The sequence below is a fragment of the Neovison vison genome, chromosome 7 (genome assembly GCF_020171115.1).
Source record: "Neovison vison isolate M4711 chromosome 7, ASM_NN_V1, whole genome shotgun sequence".
NCBI classification, from domain to species: Eukaryota; Metazoa; Chordata; class Mammalia; order Carnivora; family Mustelidae; genus Neogale; species Neogale vison.
The window spans coordinates 185,088,440-185,101,033 of NC_058097.1; the positions used below are offsets into that span (position 1 = coordinate 185,088,440).

Here is a 12,594-nt window from a genome sequence, read left to right on the forward strand (position 1 = left end):
ATTCTCTTCTCTTTTAGAATTAAGTAGCCCAATTTTTAGCTAGGTCTTTTACTGCCCACGTAAATGATGGTCCCACTTACTCCTCCTCCCAGCTCTGTGTGGCCCATATGACTAAGTCTCCAGATGCACTGACTTCTGTGAAAGTCTTGAAAGTTAGTGGGAACCCATCTTTTTTTAACCCTTTTCTGTATCATAGTGCCTAGAATGGGATGTGATGGCTAGAGTCTGAGCAAGCATACGGACCCACAAGGATTGGCAGCACAACCTAGACATGCAGGAGCAGCGAGCTAGAAAGAGACAGGTTCGGAAAGAACTTGGAGCTGCTTTATGAGCATTGGGATGCTGACATACAGACTCAAAATTTTGGTAATTTGCATATATAATGCTTCAGACTCATAACAGCACTGTGAGGTAGGCATTGATACCTGAATTTTACAAAGAGGGATATTAAGTTTCAGGGATATTAAGTGATTGACAGAAGAATATAACCAAAGATTTTCAATCACATTTCCTAGTACAGCTCCGGATTGCCTTCTATTAAATAATAGCTCCTATAAATTGGCCTATTTACCAAGCTAAAGGGAACACCATTTAATTAAGCACTAAGTTTATAGCCAGGTTAGGAGAAGACAATGGATAATGCCACTAACAAGGCCAGATTGGGGAATTGTCAGAGTTTAGTGGCCTTCGTTTAATGTCAACGTTATTTTCAAGAAACTCTTCTTTCTATTCTGTTACAAGAAGAAAAAGAGGGAAAAGGAGAAAAAGAAACAACCCTTTTAAATGTCCAGAAGTTGGTCTCCTTAGCTACCTGGAAATTTGTAAACCTGGCTATAAACAAACTGACAACGATATGACGATACCCTTTAATCCAAGAGTAATGGAAGTAGAATCCCATTTTATCAGTTGTGGGGGGGGGCATCCTTCTAAGAGTTTAGCAAGTAACAGCTACATCAGACAAAGTCAAAGGACGTGAAACCAAGATGAGATGGAAGCCAGTGAGGAGGCTGACGGAGCCACTGATCTGAAATGACAGTGAAGGCTTTGAATGATTATGAAGACAAAGGGCGATAATAAAGAATGAAGGTAACAATTTTATCAAGGACACGATAACCACAGTGGAAAGAGTCTTATCCTGTTTGAATTACCAATTTTTTAAAGCTTTTATTTAGATTCCAGTTAACATACAGTGTATTGTACACTGTATGTTAACTGGAATCTAAATAAAAGCTTTAAGAAAGTTGGTATATATGTGTGTGTGTGTGTGTGTGTGTATGTATATAAATATATATATATTTATATAAAGTGTGCTTTATATACTACACTATATACAATATAGTGATTCAACATTTTCATGTAACATCCAGTGCTCCTCTTTCTGCTTTGGATTTGGTTATTTTTTTCAACTGAAATTATTAGATAATTGCCTTAAATTCTTTATTTTTGCTTTCCTAGGTCGAACCAGTTCTATTTCTTACCATACCAGCCTCCCACATTTTGATTGAAAATAGAAGACAATGGGATCTCTGAACTCCATCAATAATACTCAGCATCTGTTAAAGACATATGACATGCCAGGAAGTTTGCCTACATTGTCTCCTTTACTTTTCATTGTCCCTATTAGTATCAGAGTGTGGTTAAAGGAACAAGACTTTTGAATCCCACTGCCTGGTTTAAAACCTAGTCTGTGCCACTTACTAGTTCTAAGATCTTATAAAGGCTGTATATTAGTCCTGTGCTTCAGTTTCTTAATCTACAAAACAAGGATAAAATTATACCCACTTATCTACATTATTGATAATTAAGTTAGCTAATAAATAAAAAGGATTTAGAATATTGCTTGACTATTGTAGTCCTAGTCCTACAAGTATTTGCTGTTACTGTTCCTGTTCTTGCTGTGATTCTCATCCCCACTGTGTTGAGAAGAAAACTGACGTTCAGGGACTCCATCCAATTAATAAGTGGCAGAGGTAGTATTAACACCCAGGGTTGCTATCTCTAAAGTCAGTCATCACTCCAAGATACCCTGTCATGCCTCCTTCTGATAAGTAATCATGTCCCATGTGCAGAAGCAACTTTTCAGAATATTCATTCCCCAAAACTCATCCCTGAAAATGCCCTTCATTGCAAATGTGGACATTTGCCCACCCCAAGGGTGAAAGGAAGTGGACCCCCTTCACCTTCTCATCATAGCCTTCATTACAACTAGAATACAAGGCACAGCTGACTTCCAGCAGCCTAACTACATTATGAATGGCTGTATGATGTGGATCTGAGTTATTAGTGGCTTCATGAGAACCACAAAATGAATACAATTGGTTTTTCATCTTTGGAAAGAAAGCTCTTGGGTTGAAAGGACTAGAGACCCCTGTTTTTTTCTTTGCTTCAATCTCTTTCTTCCTCCAGGAAAAAAAAAAAAAAAAAAAATCCCTCCCAAGCTGTCCACAGTCCTCTCAAGTTCAAGTCAAAACTGTTTTCCAAAGATACCATCAAGGTGGTTTTCAAACTTAGAGTCATGTAAGGTTAATTTTAATAAACTTCTTTCTTTTCTTTCTACTTTTCAATGTCTACTTAAGAACAAATACAAAGTCAACTTCAATGCTCTTTGTAGTTCAAGCCCAATAAAAAGACATTAAAATTCCAATAAGCAATAATGTCCTTTTACTGCATTTTAGTACTAAAAAAGTAAGTGGTTCTAAGACCGCTGTGGCTGTTAGTACTTAAATGACCGAATTATCTTAATTGTCTCAGAAGTGGTACTAAAGTTTGAGAAAGAGAGTGCATACGTAAGAAGGAGGGAAAAGTGCCATCATTAGACTCGCTCTTTAGAAGGGAACATTTGTTTGCATTCTAGTCAACAGCAAGCCACTTCCTAGTAAATCAAAACCCAAAGAGGTATGAGTGGTGAAATTATATGGCATGAGCTACCCTTGGCTGAGTTGTAGTAAATTTAACTCCATTGTGCAGAAAACTGCTGTGCAGAATTATGAGTCCATTTGATTCCAATTTAATCAACTTGAAGTTCCAAGCTGGCCCATTTGGAGGCTGAGGGACATTGCATCACAATGTGTGACACATATTTTTTCTGTTTGGCAGAAGGCCCTTTGGATTCTTGTTGCCCAACTCAGTGTCAAAAGATGTCTGCAAACCCTAGGAAGGTGTGCAGCTAGGATGAACTTCATTCAAGACGGATATACGACACCAAGAACCATTTACCCAAGGAGAAATGGAAAGGAGGTAGTGCCCGCAATAATAGGGTCTAGAATTAGATTTTCAAGTGTTTCCTAAACTAACTAGGTTTATCTCTGATAATACTTTTCATACCAATATCTTAAATGATCTCTCTTGCATCACCTTCACCAACAATATCCATAGTACCCGCTTTTCCTCCTAACTACAAATACTGGGAAAGAATCATCTATCCTAAGTTTGTATGACCCTTCTCTTATTCTGTAGAGCCCACCCCTAACAAACATTTGCCCTCTGATTACATAAAAATAACTTTTTAAATTTTATTTATTTATTCATGAGAGACAGAGAGAGAGAGAGAGAGAGAGAGAGGAGTCAGAGGCAGAGGGAGAAGCAAGCTCTCCACTGAGCAGGGAGCTGGATACAGGAACTCGATCCCAGGACCCTGGGATCATGACCTGAGCAGAAGGCAGATGCTTAACCACCTGAGCCACCCAGGTGCCTTACATACAAATAATTCTTAACAAAATCACCACTGATCTTCATTTTGAAATGCCTAATGATCACTTAGTCCTTGGATTCCTTGGCCTATTAGAAACATTGGAGATTATCAATTTTTCCTGCTTTCTTAGAAGATGGTCTTCACTTGGCTTGTAGGATAGTCCTTCCTATTGATGTTCATCCCACCACAAGCCATCAGTAGGTCTGTCGGCCTCGTTGTCCCCATCTGTATCTGATGGAGCATTCCAGGGCCCACCCATAGCTACTCACTGGAACTTTCCATCCAATAATAAGGCTTTTAACTTCCACCCATATTGCCAATGACCAGATTTGCATCTCCAGTCTCAATATGTCACCTGAAATCCAGACTTTTTATTCAATAACTGCAAACAAAAATCTAATAAGTATCCTACCATGAAAGCTTCCCAAACATACACTTACTACCTACTTGTTTTCAATCCCAGATATTGTCTTTTCCACTTCAATAAGGGATAATTCTATCCTGTCAGACCAAAACCTTGTTTTAGCCTTTACTTCCCTTTCCCAGGTTCCACTTCCCATCCATCAGCAAATACTACTCTTTTACATTCAAATATACCCTGAACCTGCCCACTTTGTGCTACTAACGGTGTTACCTCCCTGGTCCAAGGCACCATCTTCTCATGTCTGGATTCTTACAAGAGACCTCTAACCATTCTCCCTATTTGCATCCTGGGTTTTATTCAACATCCAAATATCAGAGTAATTTCTTAAACATTTGAGTCAGATCACATCTTCTCTCTATTCACAACCCATCTATGCCTTCTCATTTTATTCTGAATGAAATCCTGGTAACCTGTCATAATTTACAGCACCCTACTATGTCTTTCACTGACTCTGCTTCTACCACCTCCTACACACCCTTATGAGATCTATACCTCGCTCCTAACTGTTCCTCATCCCCTAGCATGGACCCTTCTCAGAGCCTTTGCACTCACTGCTCCCACCGCATAACGTGTTCTGTCCCCAGGACACTTCTTCTCATGATTGCACTGGGGCTGTGTCCAAATGTTTGTTTTTTTTTTTTTTTTTATCAGAAAAGATTTCCATGATTCAGATAAAATACCAACCTGGGCTCCTCGCTACTAATCCCTTTGTCCTGTTTTACTTTTCATTATAATATATTTTGAGTTTATTTATCACTAGCTCTCTTTCCTCATTAATCTTGAACATCATGTGACTTTCTTTTGTTTACTTCTGTATCTCGAGTGATTAAAACAGTTCCTGGCACATAAAATGTTTTTTTAGTAAGTTCCAGAATTCCTCGAATAATTACTTCACAGCAATGAGTAGAATCAACAACATGGGTTGGTACTCACCTGATTTAGAAGAATACATAAAAAGTCATTAAGAGTGACAAAATTTCAAAACTCTTAACTTTCTAATATATAAAATTTGTGAGGCAATCTCAGCAGAGAGAACAGGGTCACACCAATCACACCTTGTGACACTTTGTAAAGGTCATGCATGTTTGAAATAAAATTTTTCTTGACATAATATAAAATGAGCTCTGGTATAATAATTAGGAAATATTGATTTGGGAAATCCGATGGCTCAGGCTTTCTGAGATACAAGGACAAGAGAGCCAAGAATCACAGCTTATGATGACTTGGCATCTTTTTATCTTCCTTGAATTCATCTTTAGCTTGTGTGAATCCATAGGGCACATGCTCAGTACATCTGGCTGAGTGTTCTGGTCCCAATAATGTTTCTCCATAACTATTAACATAAAACCGCCTCAAATTAATATCTCTGCTAAATTAAACTTGACATGGTTCAAAATGCAAGCCAATCTGTTTTCAATTCCACAATCACAAATCACTGTCATTTTATTAATTCTAGAGACAGAAGAAGCTTAAAATGTATTAACTTTGTTAAACAACATCTGATTTTATGACTCAAATGTCAGTCTTCACAGTTCAGCAAATTCTTTTAAATACCCTGCAGCATTTCCTATATTACCTCTACACTTATACAGAATTTTCTTTGATTTTTTTTTTAAACAGGATAAAGTTGAAAAAAAAAAAGTGCCAAATTTTACTCACCTCTATTATACCTATTAGTCTTCACCTTCACCTTAGATTTATCCCACTCCCCAAAAAAACCAAATGATTTTTTTAAAAATTAAAAAAAAAAAAAACACCTCAAGATCATTTAGTATTCATTTCACAAAAGCATTCTGGTTACCCTTTGAATAGCACGTTGACATATCACCACCTTTGAATTCAAGATGTCTTAAGGGAATATTTCAGCTCCACCGTTAAGAAAGTGGTTTCATTTCATGAGATGTAACAAATAAGGACACAAACGGAATATGTCACAACATGAACTCCCCTCTAAACCTCATCACTAACATTTAATTTTGTTTTATACAGCTCACTGCCTGCACCTACCACCTGAGACCCAGATTATTCTACATTCTTTCTCCCACAAGTTACCATTCTTTGTCTTTCTATTTGTCATGTCCTAATATGTCCTTGTATGAATAGTGTATGCTCATTAATAGTGAAATATCTGTCCCATTTCCCCTTGTTTATCACTTACTTCTCCTTTTGTATTATTCCAACTCATTTAGCACTCACTGCCTAATACAAGTATTTTTGGAAACAATATCCTCAATAATATATAGCCAAATGTGCATGATCACATTTTGTAGGGCGCAATTAAGGACTGTGAAACAGCCTGGATTAATTTAGAGCTAACCTACCAGAATTGACTAACAAAAATGAACATTAATTACCATACCCTGCCTCCTTACAGCTGAGTTTAATTTTCATGGCCTTAATATTACCAAAATAACACAGAAATGAATACACTCTTGTGGCCTCACCGTATGATGATAAAGGCTGAGCATTTGAACAAACACTGTAATTGTGTGCTGTTAGCCTGTTTAGCTGACATTTGTCTCAAGTAGAAAAAAGTAACATAATATAAGCTTTATAGTAAAGAGTATTCTGTGATAATGATGACCATTACAGAGCAACAGAGAGAACACTTAGGATAAATAAAAATAAAGATGTAGACTTGCTTTGAGTGTATGCATGCCATATGTTTATGGAAAAAAGACTGAACAAGGATATGAAGAAATAAAAACAATGTTTCTTTTAGGGTTGTGGGATAGCAAAGAAAAAAATGCACTGGGTGCAGATGAACAGGCAGGGAAGACTATTGAAGACTCTTGCAACAGAGACAGACTATTGTCATGGGTCCAAGAGACTGACCTCAGCTCCGCTGAAACAACAGGCGGGAAAGTTTTTAAGCACTTGGGTGAGCTAGTGGAAAAGTAATGGAGGCAATTCATGGAGAGGTTGGAGGGGTTTTTTGTTTTTCAATTCAAAATATTTTAATAAAGTATAAATTAGCATTCCTGGTTTAGTTTACCTCCTTCACTGCCAAACCTAAAGACAGTGGTGGTTTAGATTCTCTGCTTTCTTTTTTGTTTACGATAACCAAAGGATAAAGGTATCTGTGTCATCAAACTTTAAACTTCATGTTATCCTTATTATCATCCTTATGCCATTAGTGGAGAGGCTGTGTGATTAGAACACATGTTTGCTCATACGGCACTTAGGCAAGATAAGTTCCTCTTACCTCACCCATCCCACAGACACTGGGAAATTGGGACATTATCTTTCTTGGTGATTATATTTCAAAGGGATGGCCCCCAGGTCCTTGAAAAGATATTTCGGGGCCATAAAACCGGCAAGAGGCTATGAGAAGATTTATATCCCAAAGGGGCACAGAAAAAGATGAGAATTTCAAGTTTGCTGAAGCAAATGCTCTAAGAAAAGGGAGTCAGGGGCCTGTGGTCAGCAGGAAAACTGCTTAAAATTTAGTCCAGCTAGGGGGAGCATGAAAGCGTTCATGGTCAAGGATTATGTTGGATAGTTTCTACTGCTTTTATATTTTGTAACATTACTTTCATAATTAAAGTCTAAAAAGCCACACAAATGGCCTCATCAAATAAATTCTGAGCCCACCAAAATGTTCCTTTGGGCCAAAAGAGTCAAGCCTATCACCCATGTGCCTCTTTCTCAGAAGAAGAGAACAGTCCCTAGCGGAGACCAGCTTTCGAGGCTCCAATGAAACAAACCTGAGTATTTCCACTGCCGCCACTTCTAGTTTTCTCTTTCCTCAGGATGTAAAGTATCAGATTGCTGGATGGCTCTGAGGTATGGTGATCATTAAAATCAGGCAAGGGACCACAGAAATCTCTTAGCTAGTTCTTTTTTACTTCCTTCAATTATCTCTCCTACTAAAATTTCAATTTTTATTGAACAAACTCCTCCAAATAGCTGCTCTCACCCTAAGTTAACTTTGAATATTTAAATATGTACTTCTCAAGCTTACCCAAACTGTGTCGGGCAGTATTGTAGAGTTATCACATTTGCCCAGGATCATTTAAGCTAATCTGTATTTCATCTTCCATGAACTAATGTGATAACAGCCTAAAAGTCTTGACCAAGGAATAAAGAGGGCTGGGTCCTGCCCCAGCTTCACTATGGAATAAGTATCTAGCACTGACCAAGTCTTGTCATGCCCCTGGCCAACATCATTGGTACAAATCAGTAACACTGTAATGTGAAACTCCAAAATTGCTAAGATCTCCTTTATCACTAATTTCATGATTCTGATTCTACTATCTCACAAGGCCACTGTGAAACGGAAGTTAGTTTATGTGTGTTCAAATTTTTGGAGAAGTCTACAACTCTGCACCCCACAAGAAACAAAAGAATAATGTTAGCAGGCAGTTTTAGAACAAAGAGCTACCATCCCGGAAAAAGCATTCAGCAAAGAACCAGCTATGAGGTAATTGTAACTTTCCTAAACCCCTTCTATGGGTAGTTTCTAAAAATGATCATGTAACCAACTCTCAACTCTTACACTAACAGCTGAGTTTTTAAGTGTCGATTTAATTTGTTTCTATAAGGACCACACAATCTCCACGATATTTAAAAACAAAACCCCTACAACCTCATAAAATACTCACCAATATCCATCTATTGCAAAAATACACAATGACAGAAGATACTATGAATTTATTAATGCTTTATAGCAATATTTTATGCATTGTGATAACATCTTCACAGATATGAAATGCATAGGAAGCATATGACTTATTTAGGTTGTATCTAATACCTGGTTTGAATACAATGAAGAACCTGTTTACAATAAATCCACAACCATCCCCAATTCTAATATTTTCCAAAGTTGTGAGTAACTGGTCTACGTACCTTGGTCAACCCTGAGTTTGACTTTCTTGGGTGGGGGCAAGTTTTCAGACTCATAAAATACTATGTAGCTTAGATCACTTGAAATCTGGATAAGTATAAAAGTGGCGGCCAGAGCAGAATAAAAGGGATCATTCATCTAAAAAGAAATAAATCCTTTGTGGACCCTTCTTACACTGCTGGGGAATGCAGACTGGGATAGCCACTCTGGAAAAGAGTATGGAGGTTTCTCAAAAAGTTAAAAGTAGAGCTACCTTTAACCCAGGAATTTCACTACTAGGCATTCATCCAAAGGATTCTAAAGTACTGATTTGAAGGGGTACATGTACCCCAATGTTCATAGAAGCACCATCAACAATAACCAAAGTATGGAAAGAGCCCAAATGTCTATCAGCTGATGAAAGGATAAAGATGTGGAACACACACACACACACACACACATACACAGGAATATTATTCAGCCGTCAAAAAGAATGAAGTCTTGCTATTTGCAACAATGTAGATAGAACTTTAGTGTGTTGTACTAAGCCAAGTAAGTCAGTCAGAAAAAAGATCAAAGACCATATGATTTCACTCATTTATGGAATTTAAAAAACAAAACAGATGAATGTAGGGGAAGAGAAGGAGAAATAAGATAAAAGCTGAAAGGGAGGCAAGTCATAAGAGACTCTTAACTATAGAGGACAGATTGAGGGTTGCTGGAGGGAGGTGAGAGCGATGGGTGAAATGGGTGATGGGCATTAAAGGAGGTACTTGTTGTGATGAGCACTGGGTGTTGTACTGAAGTGATAAATCACCAGATCGTACTCCGGAAACTAATACTACTACACTGTATGTTAACTCACTTGAATTTAAATAACATCTTGGAAAAACAAAAACAAAAAAACAAAAGAAAGAAATCCTTTGTGATTTACCCAAGAGTCAAAACTGTTCCAATGACTAAAATCACATTTTTAAGTCGTGCTCTTAGCTGGTTCCCCGAGCAGATAATAACATTTCCCTTTAGAAACGTGTGTAACTAGCCACTTAGTGTCTGTGGAGATGAAGGAAGGAACTGATAGTTACAAGTATTCATGGTATATAGTTAACAGAATCTGTAATTCATCATTTTTAATCCTCTTGTTACTGTAAGACTGTCTACTCCTAAGAAATAGTGCCTAAGAATTCTGGTGTAAGACTGTTTGAAACAGCCACGACTGAGACCTGCTAGCGAAAACACTGACCCTTCCACATGCTTCAGGGCCTAGAATTTTCCTCAAAATGCAGGCTCTTTGAGAATGGCACGGCCTCTTTCCCTAGAATTGCTTTTAACCATTCTGGCTTTGCTTCAGCATACTGTTGGTTATCCAATAAAGCTTTTACCATCCAAAGCTGCCAGATAAAATGTACGAAGCAACTGATTGTATCACGCTCCCCATTCCCCAAGTGGAAAACCAAGGTTGTAGGACATCTGAGCCTGGGAACATTTCAGAATGTTAAAACAGTTGGAGTAAAGCTACTTTGTGTTTAGTATGCACAGGAAGCTGCTTATTTTCCTGAGGTTGATGCCAGGGTGGAATTAACCCATTAGAAACTAAATATGCAAATGCAATGCAAATTAACATACCATACTATTTCCTGCAAGTTCAGCAAAGCTTGGCCTTTTCTTCCCAAAAGTGTTCCAATGCCCAGGCAATCTGGATACCTGCCATGCGCATGGAACACAATATAGATAGATCTTCTTCGCTTGTTTACGGAATTCAATTCCCCTAGTTATTTGCCTTTGACCTTCAAAAAGCTTTGTGCCCTTATCAGCTAAAATAATCTGAGCTGGGTGATCCTTAAAAGTAATTTTAAAATACTGTCAACTAGTCAAAATGTACACAATAGTGACCAGGGCTCAAAGAAATGGCTGTAGTAGCTATTCGAAAGAGAACAGTCCCAGGGGAAAACTAACAGATCTTGGTCCATTTATCCCAGGCAATAAATCACGACCCAGACAAATTGCGGTATATTGAGACTTGATTGCTTAATGGATAATCCATTGACCTTTTAATCTCTTGGATCCTTTTCTGCATTCATCTTTTTGGGCCAGGCAGCACATCACATACCAGGCAAAATTGTTGTTTTAGCCAAATGTGAGATTGTAAAAGAGAATACTAGGAGCACAACAATTATTTTCTCACCACTGGTACTTCTTCATTCCCCCTGACACCCTGGAAAACCATAGGTGTGGTGAGAACGAATTCTAGAACACAGATTCAACAGCTCTGTTCAATCCCAGTATGTCACTAACTTGGTAAAGACTGGGTTATTCCAAGCAATCAGTTGACATTAGCAACCTGACTAGAGGCAGCCAATATAATTTCTCTCTCTGCTTCAGGAAGCAGAGCAGCTTGATAATATCAAAGATACCAAATTGAAGGCTGATTTTAGGAGGAAAAAACAGGCAGCCCTTTGGAGTACTTGTAGCAAGGAGCAGAGGAGAAACTTAAAAGTCTAATGCTCTGAACTTGATAAAATATATTTTAAAACAAGAAATCCCAAATGGTAGGTTAGTAGAAAGTGGCTGGATTTCTAAAAAGCCTGACTCCTGTGTGTTTGTTTCTTTTTCTAGACCATTCTCAGCTTCCACAGGAACACAATGTCATTACCAACACTCCTGCATAGCTCAGGCATCCTGGGCAAAAACATAACTAAACACTATGTACAGAGTAATCAATCAATCACTCAATCCAAGAAAATGAACAAGTCTCACCCGGCAGGCTCCCACCCTAGGGAAAGTAACACACTATTGTTTTTACTCTATCAAACTCTTCCAAATCAGTAAACCAATCAGTTACTCTATTCGACTACCAGTGTGGGTAGATTAAAGAATAATTGCATTGTTTAGTCAACCATTCCAACCATTAAGTGGCATCCAGACCTAGCACATTATGCAAGGCCCCCATCTGCTCTGTTGCACTGAGTTAAAAACCCCCCAAAAAAGGAAAATGAGTCCAGCAAACCCAAAGATTAGTAGAAATCAGAAAATGATATTAATAACATAATTAGCATTTATCCATGTAAATTAATCCATAAATACAAATGAGGCTTATCTAGTTCCAGACAATAGAGAAGTATTTCACTAACATTAAAGAATAACAGCTTTCTTCCTAGAGTTTGTGCACTATTGATGACGCTACTATAAGCATCACCGTGCATGTGTCCCTTCGAATCAGTGTTTTTGACCCAGCAATTGCTGGGTTGTAGAGTAGTTCTATTTTTAAGTATCTGAGGGGCCTCCATACTGTTCTCCAAACTGGTTGCACCCATTTGCATTCCCATCATGGTGTAAGAGGGTTCCGCCTTCTCCATATCCTCACCAACACCTGTTGTTTCCTGGGTGGCTCAGTCAGTTAAGAGTCTGTGGTTGGCTCAAGTCATGATCTGAAGGTCCTGCGATCGAGCCCCACATCAGGTTCCCTGCTCAGTGGTAGCCTGCTTCTCCCTCTCCTCCCGCTTATGCTCTCCCTTGATACAGAGATATATATACTCAGATATATATATGTATGTGCATATATATATATATATATATATACTGTCTCTTTCAAATAAGTAAAATCTTAAAAAAAATAGCCAATCTGATAGGTATGATGTGTTATCTCATGAAGAT

The 12,594-nt window shown here is 38.1% G+C and overlaps 1 protein-coding gene across 7 annotated transcripts in view; it reads right to left on the reverse strand.

Moving 5' to 3' along the window:
- LRRC4C (leucine rich repeat containing 4C) overlaps positions 1-12,594 on the reverse strand; it is a 1,197,418-nt gene that overhangs the window by 986,269 nt on the left and 198,555 nt on the right. The window lies entirely within an intron of this gene.